Source organism: Lactuca sativa, chromosome 1, assembly GCF_002870075.4.
Source record: "Lactuca sativa cultivar Salinas chromosome 1, Lsat_Salinas_v11, whole genome shotgun sequence".
NCBI lineage: Eukaryota > Viridiplantae > Streptophyta > Magnoliopsida > Asterales > Asteraceae > Lactuca > Lactuca sativa.
Window position 1 is genome coordinate 61,138,201 of NC_056623.2, and position 15,739 is coordinate 61,153,939.

Here is a 15,739-nt window from a genome sequence, read left to right on the forward strand (position 1 = left end):
GTCTGTTTAATCGTCAAATATCACCATTTACATATATATGATGCCTTTTTTTGTAGTTTTTTTTTCTACCAGATGATAAGCATTGTTGTTGAAGGTTTTGCCCTTCAATATGTTTTTTCCTTGTTTTGAATTGGATGACACAACTTGATGGTTGCTCTTGGAACCGTCTATTATTTATATTTCCATTTTTGACCATTTTACCCCTGATGATGACGTGGTGTTGTTCTTCTGGTTTTTTGTAGAGAGAAGCTTGAAGGTTTTCTTGTCCTTGCAATGGAAAGTGGTTGATGTTTGGTAAGTGATGGTGCCATGCACAAGATTTCAATCAAGCATCATCATTTTAGCAATTACAAAGTTTATAGAAAAAAAAAAAAGCAGATTTTTTATAAAGAAATGAGGGAGCTTCTGTTTGAGAATTAGGTGTTGTCCAGAATTTTCTAGGCATGGAGGACATATACAAGTTTCAATTATAACATCCTATCTTTTTCCAGATTTCTTAGTTATATCATCCTATTTTGCTTTTTCTAAATTTCTTTGTTATTATTGTAAATTGTAATGATATAGCCGAGTGTTTTTTATATAATCATTTGTTAACTTCATCAATCATATAATGATATTCATGTATGTTAAAGTTAGATACGTATGAAACAGTTGAACAATATGTGATTCTTTTGGTTTTTATTATTTAAATCGTTAATATTGGAACAATATTTAATGGGAAATTACCAAACAAGCCATTTGCGTCCTTTTTTTGCTCTCAGGTTGCTAATTTACAAAATGGCATAGATTGTTAAATTTGTTTCTTTCGTATTAGAGTAAAGAAGGGTAAAATGGTCATTTTCAGCATTCAGCACAACCGGTCAGAGCTGTAATCAAACAGCATGGTTTCAATTAGAGACAGGTTCAGTCAGAGCTTCTGACCCGATCAGGCCCTGACTCAGTCAGATCTGACTCAGACAACAACTATCAAACAACCCCTAAGTCTTTATTGGGTCATTGTGTAGCGTATTGTGGAGCGTAAGTAAGATTTCACAAACTTCAATTTCGAAAAACTCATTTCTACAGATGCGACTGTTATTTGAATAGTCATCAATATTCTATATGCAATGCTTGCATTTGGGAAATAATTAAGTTCTTTCAAGAACTTCAAAACATCTATAGGGTTGTGAAATTCATTGGTTTCCAATGTCTCAAATAATTTCAACTGCGTATAAAGTTTCTCGACATCAATATCCGATCTTTCTTCAAACTTGAGTGCTTTTTAAACACAACGACAATACGACTTAAGATATTTATCTTCAATTCTCTTCAGATTATTCAAATTATGTGGAAATAAAAAAAACAAATACTTTGTCATACTCTTTGAATTGTTCAAATCTTATCTTAAGAGAAGAAATAGCTTGATCAACAATGTATAAGAAATAATTGAATATGAAATTCTATTCAAGTGTAAATGAAACTTCTTCGCTACTTGAACTCTCATCAAACAATTTTTTTCCTTTCAATCAAACGATTTTTTTGAAATCTTGGATCAATACCCATTTCAATAGCAATCTCCTTAGCTTCAAAAATCGTTTTTGAAAAACTAGTTTCTCTATAATCCTTGAAGTACCCAGTTAATTTGTTTATTTCTATAATAACATTAACATGATGCATATCCTTTGATTATAACTTCTTACTCACAATATTCACATGGTGTAGTACTTCATAGCAAATAAGAATTGATACCAAAAGTTCAAAGTCATCAAGTTCTTTTTCTGCTAATGAAGTTGCTTCACTGGTAATTACAGCATCATTATCTTTTTTCCAACTTGAAGTAACGCTTCCCATACATCCACAAGTTGCAGTTTAATAGCCTTTACATGTGACAACCCAAAATTTATTTCATCATTTAAACCCTTTTCCGTTAATAGAATATTCTATTTTATAAAAGTTCCGTTAAATTGGGGTCGACAAATAAATAAATGTTTTATTTATTTGTGTTTTATGTCAAAATCATCGTAATAAAATAAATAAAAGCAAGTAAATTACATTTCCATTTAGTTGGAAAAAGTTATTTTTATTTACGACCATTTAACCGGGTAAAAAGTTTAAACCTTGTTAAACATAAGTATCGGATAGTCGTATATCGGGTACAACACCCAAGCATTATATAAAGGAGGGTGGACACTCCATAGAAACCTTTTAACACACTAGACCGACTTTCTCTCTCTACTCTCTCTCCTCAAGTTCGATTTCGCCTCAAAACCGCAAGTTTCCGCCTCCAAAACGTAAGATCCCTTACCCTAACTTGTTCTAGATATCATTTATTGTTGTTTTAACTCAAAAATCGTCCATGAAGGCTGAAAAAGAGGAGTTTACGGCCTAAGAACATCCTTAGGTCGTAAACCCCTAAAAAGATGCCAAAAGTCCCAAATTTCTTCCCTTTAAGCTTAGAAACTAGTTTTGGACCTAACCTAGAAGTGTTTGAACCTGGAATCAACCATTTTTAGGGCTTGGAAGAGGGTTTACGGTCCAAGAACATGCTTAGACCGTAAACACCCTCTAAACTTGCAAACCAAGCCCAAAACACCTCCAAGACACATTTAGGCTTAAGATATGGTTTAGGGACGTGCTATTTTGGACTTGGAACACCTAAACATCAACATTTGAGGGGTAAACTAGAGTTTACGGCCCAAGCATATGCTTAGACCGTAAACTCCCTTAAAACATGTCAAATGAAAGTTTAAGCCCCTAAAGAGCCTAACACCTTCACTAGAACTTGTTAGGAAGGAGCCAAGGGCCTTGTAATCAAAAAATGGAGGTGTCCAAGAGTTTACTACCGTAAACCATGGGGTTTACGGCCGTAAACTCCCAAGGAGCGGTCCTTGGACCGTAAACTCCAAGGGAGTACACTTTTGGAACCTTAAACACCCCTATAGCCTTGTGTATTGCCTTAGAATCACTTCTAGAACCACATGAGGCTTGAAAACACTCAAATACCCTCCTCCCATGAGTTTACGGCCGTAAACTCATGGGGGATGTGGTCTCCCAACCATAAACTCACTTAAGGTGAGTTTTAGAAGAGTAAACTCCATGGTGAGGTCTTATACTCTTTCCTTGCAACCCACTAGCCTTCTAGCACTCAACCATAAGACCTTTAATCACATTAGGATGTCTATACGTGCATAATTAGAGTCTAAATAAATAATTACTTGTAAACATATGTCTTCATATGTTACTAGGGTCATAAAGGGTGTACAAGTCTTTACTTGACACCAAACGCTCATCCGACACTTCCACCAGATCTACTCATTACAGGTGAGTTCATACCCCTTAATGAACCTTTTTAAATGTTTTTACATGTTTTAGGGGGGGGGGGGGGGTACAAGTATAATTCTACAAGTTTTTATTATTATTGAATCATATGTGATTCACAAATTATCATCAAAAAGGGATCTTTCTACACTTTTAGCTGCTTACCAATAAAACTGTTTTAGTTGATTATCAAATGCATTTTAAGATTAAATTGTTATTAAATTGTTTTTAAATCTGTGTTTAAATTACTTTTCTTTTTAAAATATATCTACACTAATATATTTATATAAGTAAGGCTTGAAGGACTTAGGACCGATAGCTCGCCTTATTTCCTGTTCTTGTTTGATGTGGTCTTAGGGTATCTGTTATCCGTCCGACTGTCGTTGATTTCTTAGTTATATATCATATATATTTGTGTTAGATATGAAATTCTTCATCTTACCTAATACCTTTGTTATTCAAAGGAAGGAAATCATACACTCTAGTTAACTATAATAAGTGTAGTTAAGACTACTACTCGTTACCTCTACTACTAATATACTCACTATAACGGCTATGACTACAAGTTAATACACGTATAAGAGAACACTCTATGAACTATACAAAAGACTATTATACTATAATACCGAAGAATACACGAATCTAGAGTATAACACACCATCCCTCTATAAGACACTCTACCGCGCTTAGACCATGTGACCAGGGCTTTCCAGAAGGAAGGAGACACTACACGTATAGATCTATACGGGGCGGACACTATTTCATCCCGACTGCTAGCTACAGTCCGAGCCGACTAGGCCAGGGGTGGCACTACATCACTACACTACGCATGACCGGGAAGGTCATCGGGTTCTCTATTATCAATTCAGTCTGGTTACATGAAGGGTTACACCTTTATTCAAACTAATACACTAAGACTTAAGTCTAAGCTAACATCCCGAAGTAAGTAAATATCTAATACTAATGGAAGTTTGCACCACTACTACTGCCAACAGGCATAACTTTTCTTCATCTATGTTACTCACATGAGATTTATTACCGTACTTTTACAACTGAAGGTTTTCAATGATAATACTTACACACAACTCAAAGGATTTAACTTACAAAGTACTTTTCTGGAAAATATAGGATTTTCTAGGGATTTCTACTACTTATAAACATAAATTTCAGTCTTTATTCTATAAGTTTGTAAACACTTTTATATAACAAAGACACTAAATTCTTATGAACTCACCAGCTTTATGCTGATACTCGTTTTCAAAATAACTTGTATCCTCAGGTCAAAGATAAGACAGGTACAGGTGCAACTTTTGGAGAAGATGGAGCACATACAAGACCCATGTTTTATTTTGTTATACTTTTGGTGTCTATGAAACTTTACAGAACACGTTCGTAATTAAATTTACTATATATATGCAATGGTTGTTGTCGCTTGTCTTTACTATTATGCAATTGTTATGATACTGTACATGACGTCCTCCACCCCAGAACGTATTCCGCCGTTACCGGTTTTGGGGTGTGACAGATTGGTATCAGAGCATTGTTTATAGTGAATCAAGTATATCAAGCTATAAAAAGATATGCGAACTATAAACACTTCGGGACTAAAACACTCTGACCAAGAATATATACTTATAAATACTAAAATATTTAATTAAGTATATATATATATATATATATATATATATATATATATATACACACTGACCACTACAAAAGGGTCAGTATCATACTAGAACAGAACAAAAGTATTAAGATTGTTGAACAGCACAATTAAGCTTAGAGACATATAGTCACATCTGGGTGAATGTAGCCTGATCAACTACATTTTTCCAGGAGTGACTAGCATGTGCCTAAGAGTGATTGTGGTGTTGTAACAAGTCTAAAAACGTACCAACACAACCACAAGAACGTTAGAACAAGAATACTATAGGAGTATTCTGCATTCTACTAATTAAGTGTATGATAACTAAAAGGGTCGTTACTTGTAGGACAATGGTTGCTAAGTGGATACACCACGGTTACATGTGACTAGGGCGCTATAGACTCAGAATCTGTGACCTTTGCTTCATTTCCTGTTCTTGTTTGATTGGGGATCTGAGGTTAGGGTCACTTATTCGAAGGACTATCTTGCTTCGGTTACATGTAATTGGTATGCACTACACAAGTATTGGGTCGACCAATAATGATCCATCTCATAAGTATCCTAGATAAGTACGTCTGTTAACCTCTCTTTCCCCTTTCTCGCGTAGATAGCATGGCTGGCTTCCACCATCCCGGCGATCCGTATTATCCAAACCAGGGCAATGGAGGATGGCTCGATGAGGAGCCAGAAGATGATCACCCAATCCATTTGGATGATCATCATGCAGAAGGCTTCTCAGATAACTCCAGCTCCGAGCCATAAGTTAACAATCTACCCCCTGAAGCTCCAAACCCCAACCCCTGTTCGGCATTTCAAGGTCCCACTCCCATGTGGGCAGTAACCTTGAACCGATGGAGCGAAGAGCAGGGTCAGCCTTTACCTTACAATGGAGACCGAAGCTTCTACAACATAAGCGAGGGAGGATCAACGGACCAAGTTCTGCCCATCATGATCCGAAGGATTGCCAGGAACGTCGAGCAAAGTCAGGCAGCCATTGGCCGAGTTGTAAAAGTGGATGCCAACTCAAACCTCAACACTGTTCGCATCCGCCAACTTGAAGAAGCTATGGATAGGACAAGGAGGACCAACGAGCCTCTGCAGCAATAGCTAGCTGCATCTCGAGCCGAAGTTAGGGAACTCCGAGCATGTCAGAGGACTCATGAACGACAACTTTAGGAGGTTATGTGCCAACTGGCTGATCTGAGGGTTCGCCCAATGGGGACCCGTCGCCAGTAGAAGATGTCGAAACATCTCACTCTTTTGTTTAAGGACTAGCCTTTTTCTTTTCTATGCTCGGTAGAGCACTTGTCTGTAAACATTCCTAACTTTGAAAGTACTTTAATTAGGCCTCTAGACTGCCAACATTTTCCTTTTGGCTTGATGTAAGACCTACCATTAGGTCACTTTTCCCGAACTTGTATTACATCATTAATACCAGTAATTGACAGTTAACTACTCTGTTGCTATGACTCTCTCTCTCTGATTTTTGGACTATGTTGATTTAGTCCATGAAACACTCTTATCATACTTGCAATAGATTCTTACTATTGTCATCATCCCTATTAACTTTCAGTGAAAGATGCCTCCTCGAAAGCGCCCAAATAGAGGCAGACCAGCGGCTCAAAATCCACCTCCACCACCTCCTCCTTCGCAGTTCGACCTAGTGCTGTTTCAAACAGCTGTGACCGCAGCTATGGCCCAAATGAATTCTGGCGATGCTAGTGGATCCGGAATGGGAATCAACTCCAGACACGGTGAAATCCCCTCTCGTACATAGGGGTGTACTTATAAAGATTTCATGAACTGTAAGCCCACATTTTTCAATGGGACCGGAGGAATCCTCGCTCTGTCCCAATGGATCGAAAGAGCCGAAGCTATTTTCGAAATGTGCTCATGCTCCGAAGAAAGCAAAATCAAGTTTGCTGCTACCACCTTCATTGAAAGGGCCCTAACATGGTGGAATGGCCACGTCAGTTCACTCTCTCTAGTAACAGCCAATGCCATGGGCTGGGACACACTGAAGGACCTGCTGAGAAAGGAGTACTGCCCTAGAAGGGAGGTTCAGAAGCTTGAAGAGGAACTCTGGAACCTCAAAATGAAGGGAACAGACATAGTGGCTTATACGGCCAGGTTTTGCGACCTGGTGGCTATGTGCCCTAACATGATCCCTTCTGAGAGAAAGAAAATCGAGCGATACATCTGGGGTTTAGTGCCCCCGTATCAAGGAAACGTTCTATCTTCCCATCCTGCAACCTTTGATAGCGCCAAGGAGTTGGCCCACAGGTTAATTGATCATGAAACTCCTTCCACTCCAGCTACAACAATCACAACTGCCACTGCACCGCCCAAGTCAACCGAAAAAAAGAGGAAGCTCTGGGATCGGAAGAAGGGCAAGAAAACTCAACCCTCCTCCAAAGATCAACAAATTGTGGCTGTCCATGCTGCCACTACTCCCGCGACCTCGGTACCATCAAAAACTTATGTTGGGAACCTGCCCAAGTGTCCCAAGTGCCCCTTCCATCACAACGGCCCCTGCCGTGAATTGCAATGCACCAACTGTGGTCGGAAGGGCCATACTGTCCGGTTTTGCGGAGCCCAACCCAAACCCATCTCGCAAGTCCCCAGTTCGGGAGTGACCCAGACCTGTTATGGAAGCGGTGAAGCTGTCCATTTCAAGAAAAACTGTCCGAAGGCTGGGAATGCGGGAGGAATAGGAAGACTACTCGCTATTGGCCACAACGAAGCAGTAGCGGATCCCGCAGTAGTCACGAGTACGTTTCTTCTCAACAACTCTTATGCCTATGTTTTATTCGATAGTGGTGCAGAAAGAAGCTTCATAAACCAAAACTTTAAACACTTACTTAAGCAATCCCCGCAACCACTAAAAGAAACATTCGTCGTAGAAATGGCTAACGGAAAGACCGAAAGCTCTAACGAAATTTACATAGGTTGTACCCTCACGTTAGACGATCATTCATTCCCAATCGATCTCATACCAGTCTCAATCAAGAGTTTCAATGTCATTGTTGGCATGGACTGGTTGAGTCTTCATCACACTGATATTCTATGCTTCGACAAAGCCATTCGCCTAAATCCACCGAATCACAAGACTCTGTTGATCTACGGAGACAAGCCCGGTATGAGCCTTCGTATCATCTCAAGTATTCAAGCCCAGAAATACTTGCGCAGGGAATATTGTGCCTTCCTTGCACACGTCGTCGACCCAAGCCAGAAAACGAGAGATCCAAAAGACATCCCTGTTGTATGCGATTTCTCTGACGTCTTTCCAGAGGACCTTCCAGGTTTACCTCCCAAACGTCAGGTTGAGTTTAGAATCGACCTAGTCCCAGGAGCTACCCCCATAGCTATGTCGCCCTATCGCTTAGTGCCTGCCGAGATGCAAGAACTATCCAGTTAACTTAACGAGCTGCTCAGCAAGGGCTTTATAAGACCGAGTTTCTCACCCTGGGGAGATCCGGTCTTGTTCGTGAAGAAGAAAGACGGATCATTCTGTATGTGCATCGATTATAGGGAGCTCAACAAACTCACGGTCAAAAATCGCTACCCTCTTCCCCGTATAGATGACTTATTCGACCAATTACAAGGGGCGAGTTACTTTTCCAAGATTGATCTTAGGTTTGGGTATCACCAGTTACGAGTACCTGAGGAGGATGTGCTAAAGACAGCCTTCCAAACTCGTTACGGGCACTATGAGTCTGTAGTGATACTCTTTGGACTGACTAACGCACCCGTAGTGTTCATGGACTTGATGAATAGGGTGTGTCGTCCATACTTAGATCAGTTCGTCATCGTCTTTATTGATGATATACTCATATACTCTCGGAGCGAGGAAGAACACAGGAGTAATCTACGAAGAGTCCTAGAAACCCTGCGATCGGAGAAGTTATACGCGAAGTTCTCTAAGTGCGAATTTTGGATCCAAAGAGTTGAATTCTTAGGACACATGGTCAGTGAAGAAGGAATCCACGTGGATCCATCCAAGATTAAAGCTATTGAGAACTGGTCAGCACCAAAGACGTCTACAGAAATTCGTCAATTTCTAGGCCTCGCTGGCTACTACCGCAAATTCATTCATAACTTCTCCTGGATTGCAAAACCTCTTACCAAATTGACACAGAAATCCGTAACATTCGACTGGGAAGAGAAGTAGGAGAAGACATTCCAGACCCTGAAGCGAGCTCTATGCACCGCACTGGTATTATCCCTTCCCGAAGGGACATAAGATTTTGTGGTATACTGCGATGCATCGAACCAAGGGCTCGGTTGTGTATTGATGCAATGAGGTAAGGTCATCGCCTATGCCTCAAGACAGCTGAAGACACATGAGGTTAATTACACCACCCACGACCTCGAGTTAGGGGCGGTTGTATTCGCTCTAAAGATCTGGAGACATTACATGTATGAAATGAAGAGCACAATATACACTGACCATAAAAGCCTCTAACATATACTGAACCAGAAGGAGCTCAATATGAGACAACGACGGTGGGTCGAGCTACTCAATGATTACGACTGCGAAATTCATTATCACACGGGTAAAGCCAATGTGGTAGCAGATGCCCTAAGTAGATAAGAGTATTCTGGTCGAAGAGTCAAGTCATTAACAATGACTATCCATTCGCATCTATCCGCACAAATTAAGGAGGCTTAGCTCGAAGCCTTAAAGCCTGAGAATGTGGCGGGAGAATCCCTGTGTGGAATGGATAAGAACTTGGAGGTCAAGGGTGACGGAGCCTATTATCTCATGGACCGAATCTGGACCCCACGCCATGGTGGTTTCAGAGACTTGTTCATGAAGGAAGCACACAACACTCGATAATCCGTTCACTCAGGTTCAAATAAGATGTATCTGGATCTCAAAAAGCTATACTGGTGGTCTAACATGAAAGCAGAGATTGCTACCTTCGTGAGTAAGTGTCTTACTTGCGCAAAGGTCAAGGTCGAATACCATAAGCCATTAGGCCTTCTCTAACAACCGGAGATACCGGAGTGGAAGTGGGAGCGGATCACCATGGATTTCATAACCAAGCTACCCAAGACAACAGTTGGGTTGGATACCATTTGGGTCATCGTCGACAGATTGACCAAGTCCGCGCACTTCCTACCCATCAAAGAAACAGACAAGATGGAGAAACTCACAAGAATATACATTAAAGAGATAGTACGACTGCATGGTGTCCCTGTATCTATTATCTCTAATAGAGATAGTAGGTTTACTTCGAGGTTTTGCAATCACTGCAAAAAGCATTAGGGTCGAGGTTGGACATGAGTACAGCCTACCATCCGCAGACTGACGGACAAAGTGAGAGGACGATCCAAACCTTAGAGGATATGATGCGAGCCTGTGTGATTGACTTTGGTAAGGCGTGTGATACAAACTTACCCTTTGTGGAGTTTCCCTACAACAATAGTTATCATACATGCATCAAGGTAGCTCTATTTGAAGCCCTCTACGGCCGGAAGTGCAGATCCCCTCTGTGCTGGGCTGAGGTGGGTGACACTCAGTTAGCTAAAGGACGATTTCCTGACAGCGCTCTCACGGGTCCAGAGATCATTAGAGAAACGACCGAGAAGATTGTACAAACGAAGACAAACGAAGGTACATAGGGCCTTTTGAGATTCTCGCTAGAATCGGTCGTGTCCTTTTGAAAGTCTAACCCTAGAAGGGCACGATACGCTTTGTAAAGCGTGGAATGCTGAACCCAATAGGGCCTTTTGAGATTCTCGCTAGAATCGGCCCCGTAGCTTACAAACTCAACCTACCCTACGAACTAAGTAACATACATCCTACCTTCCATGTCTCAAACTTGAAGAAATGCATGTCCGACGAGACTCTCGTTATTCCACTCAACGAGATCGAAGTCAACGAGAACCTCAACTTCGTGGAAGAGCCTGCAGAGATTATGGACCGGGAAATCAAACGAACGAAGCAAAGCCGCATCCCAATTGTGAAGGTTCGATGGAACGCTAAACGTTGACCGGAGTTCACTTGGGAGCGCGAGGATCAAATGAAACTTAAATATCCCCATCTCTTTGTTTAGTAGTACTGTAATAACTTAACTGCTTGAATTCTCAATTTCGGGACGAAATTCCCTTAACGGGGGATGATGTGACAACCCAAAATTTATTCCGTCATTTAAACCCATTTCCGTTAATAGAATATTCTATTTTATAAAAGTTCCGTTAAATTGGGGTCGACAAATAAATAATTGTTTCATTGATTTCAACAAATTTCGTTGATTACAAACAACATATACATTTTTATAGTTATTTAATGATAAATTACGTGTATAATTTATTAATATTTAAAGTTGTATGTTGCTTCATTAAATTATTTTCATTGATTTCAACTAATTACCGGGGTTACAAAAAGCCAATTTACAGATTTATTGTTATTTAATGATAAGTTACAAGTTACGTGTATAATTTATATTTTACTTGAATCATTTGATAACTATATATATATATATATATATATATATATATATATATATATATATATATATATATATATATATATATAGATATATAGATCCGGTAAGAAATTTTTTTTGGTAGGAAGGTAAGAAATTCTTTTTCTAAGTTACGTGTATAATTTATATTTTACTTGAATCATTTGATAACTATATATATATATATATATATATATATATATATATATATATATATATATATAGATCCGGTAAGAAATTTTTTTTGGTAGGAAGGTAAGAAATTCTTTTTCTACATATTTTTTTGATGAAGAAAATAAATGAGTCGCTAGATGATTCATTTGTAAGATGATTTACAAAAAAAAAAAATTCCCAAAAAAACAGATTCATGATTCATTTTTAAGTAAATTAAGAAAATATTATCTTTTATGATAATTTTAGTGAATAACAACAAAATCATTGTATAAATGAATCATGGAAATGTTTTTTTGAAAATTTTTTCTTGTGAATCATCTTACAAATGAATCATGTGATGATTCATTTTTTTTTGTTCGCTATATATATATATATATATATATATATATATATATATATATATATATATATATATATATATATATATATATATATATATATATATATATATATATATATAGTCCAAGGTTTTATGAGCAATATCCATAAATTATAAAACATGGCATCCTTCAAGCTATATGTCGTTATTGTGCTCAGACTCGCAATGACCGGTAAACTTAATATTTATTATGGTTTGTAATTTAATCAAAATTAAAACACGCAGTTGAAATAATAATAGTTAGTAGGTTGGGTGTCATTATATATAATGTAAACACATCATACATGTTTTTTTTTTAATCAGGTACGTTGGCCGAGAAGATGAATGGACTCAACATAGGACAATGTGTGGATCAGTGGGCTAACGGAAGACCTTGCAATATATATGAATGCTATAATGAGTGTCAACAACATAAAGGGCCACACGCTGGAGGTATGTGCGATTCCGAACATAATACTTTGTTTATGTTTTTTTGGAAACGGCAATATATATTAAAAATATGATACCCTCACCTAGCAAGGAACTAGATGAGGGACCGAAAACAAAGTACACAACAGACTAGAAATTACAAACCAGCAAAACGAGAGACACTCCACTGCTCCTACTTACAAATACCATGCCTACTTCTATGCTTCAACCAGTAGAAGACCATAAACTTTATAACATCAGTCCCTTGTATCGTAGAGATACCCTCCATTTGAAATAGACGTTTATTCCTAATTCTCCATAAGTTCCATAGCAAACCATAACAGATGGAAACAAACCTTTCTCTCTTTCTATTGCTATTGCTCCAGGTGGCAGCTAATTGAAGAAGATCTTGAACATTTTTTATAGGATTCTGCACCATTGATACACCACACTAGCTCAAAATGTTGTTCCTTATCACCGTTGCAAACGGACAGTCTATCAGGGCGTGCCCTGTAGATTCTGGTATCCCAATGCACAAACAACATAAATTGGAATTTACCACAATACCCCTCTTTTCCAAGGACACAGTTGTTGGTACTCTATCTTGAGCAGCCCTCCAAACAAAGCATAACACCTTGATTGGAACCACCTTACTCCATACAATAGCGGGAGTGCCAGGGGAATTGACGTATTTATCATCCACAATCTTTCTAAGGGAGCAAACAGAGTACCTACCATCAGCAGACAGTTTACAACTCCAATGATCAGAACCCATCCCAAGTCGAATATCAAATATATCCCTAGATAAAGCTGAACTTCAGATTCTAAACCAAAGACAACTGGTCTAGGTTTCCAACGCCATGCATGGGTCAAGTCGACGATTCTATCAGATACCCTACATCTTTTCTTTGCTTCCAGTTCAAATAAGGATGGGTATTTAGCCTTCAGGTTCATCGACCCCAGCCATGTGTCATACCAGAAGAGGGTTTGTTCACCCGACTTAATCACTACATCGAATATGTCATGAACATCCATATCATACTCAATTAAAGCCTTCTTGATACTGCAAATATTATTCCAAACACCACTTGACGATTGTTTAGAAAGATATTCAAAGGGCTTATTAGATAAGTTATGAATCTCAAAGATGACACGAGCCCAAAAGGTTTGACTGTCGTTCTTTAATCGCCACCACCATTTTACAAGTAAACCGATGTTTAGGGCTCTTGTGGAACCCACGCCCAGACCTCCATTACTTTTGGCTGCCAACACCTTCTCCCAACAGACCCAATGTATTTTCTTCCTCTCATCACATCCGCCCCACAGGAATGAATGCCTAATCTTCTCCAGTTCCTCTAAGACACCCAAAGGAGCTTTGAACAGCGAAAGATAATAAGTAGGTAAATTGCCGAGGACTGACTGTATTAATGTCAGTCTACCCCCAAAAGAAAGTGTTTTAGCCTTCCACACAAAGAGTTTGGAATGAAAGTTTTTGATTATAGGCTTCCAGTTTTTAATTAAACTCATGTTGGCACCAACTGGAACACCTATGTAATCAAATGGAAGAGTACCCGCAACACAACTGATATGTGTATTTATATATATATATATATATATATATATATATATATATATATATATATATATATATATATATATATTTTTATGCACTTTATCTTAATATTTTGGCCTTATTTATTCTCTTTTAGAACTAAAAAGTACTCATAATGCTTTGAATTATGTTTTGTAGCTATTTGTTGTCGATAAAGCACAAAAGAAAAGACTGAAGCGGAAAACGGGCTTAGAAGCTAAAAGAAATTAAAAATGCTGCATTAGACCAATTACGACCGGTGTAAATAGCAATTACACCCCGCGTATCAACCAAATCGACTTACGCCCCGCGTAACTTAAGGGTACGCCCCGCGTAATGGCTGGCACCGGATAAACTCCATCGCGTAGTAATCCTTAGTACGCCTAGCGTAATCCGACTTACACCCAGCGTACGTAAGTCGGCTACAAAGGTTATAAAAGTCGATTTTCAGCTAACCAGGAGGGGAGATTCGACTACCAACTTAATTTAGTCGATATTAAACTTCTGTTAAGCCGTTTTGAGGGTCTAGAAGGCGGCCGGAAGGCCGTTAAGCTAACGGGAGCGGAGATCGGAAGGGTTGGAGAGCGGATACATGTCGGTAATCATATGGGTTGCTAACGTGAACATGTTTAGCATTCCATTGTGGTCCTTTTCTGTATTTAGTTTCTGATTTAGGTGTAAAAACCTTTTACTTTCTGTTTATGATTGAATGAAGCTTTGATTATTAGACTAATTACTATATTGAATTGTTTATTTTTGTTTAATTTATCTTGCCAAGCTTGTTAAAAGATCCTTATGTGTTAATGATGATTATTTTCTGTTAATTGTTAAGTGAATTGAGTTGTGTGAACACCTGCTCGATTGCTTGTCTCTTATGATTTTGATGACCATCGAGATTATAAGTCTAGGAATAACGAATGTAAAACTAGGATTAACTTGAGAATAAGTAAGTTAATTTGTGAGCCTTGTTTGATGACCATCAACAAGAGGTTAAATTGAATGATTAATTTGATTAACTATATTTACAAGTCTTGCTTGATACGAACTAAACACTAGGAAGCATGTTAGTTTAATCAACTGATCACTGTTTGAATTGACTTGTTTGCTAAAGGATTAGTTATAATGAACGCGAATCTAATCATTTTAGGAATCGGTGAACATGAATAAATGAATTTGTATACGCAATTATCTATGTTTTTAAGGTGTAATTTATCTAAACCAAAGTACCTGAAGAGATTTGCTTTCCTGTTAGTTTATCGAGAATTGTTAATTAATTGTTAGTTTGAGATTTATTAAACTATTTCTTTATTCTTTTCGTGTGACCTGTAACCTATAATCAAATATATTAAATTAATTCACCACCGTTCCCTGTGATCGACACCCGACTTACCTAAGCTATACTGTAATCTGACTAGGTACACTGCTTATAAGTGCATAATTAGTCTAAGTTTGTTAGGTTATAAATATTAAAATTAGTGGGTACTTTTGTGCACATCACAACCCAATAAGTTAGCCCAATGATTATTTTCAGTCGCTGAGGCACCAATACCAAAAACCTTTGATTTTTGGAAATTTACTTTAAGGCCCGATGAGATATAGAAGCATCTCAGGATGCGAGCCAGATTCTAGAGGTTAGTACGAGACCACTCACCTAATAACAGCGCATCGTCTGCATAGAATAGGTGGGAAATAATCGGGCCATTTCCGGGGATCGAAACACCTTTAAAAAGACCTTTATCACACGCCGTTTTGAGGGCAACGCTTAATCCCTC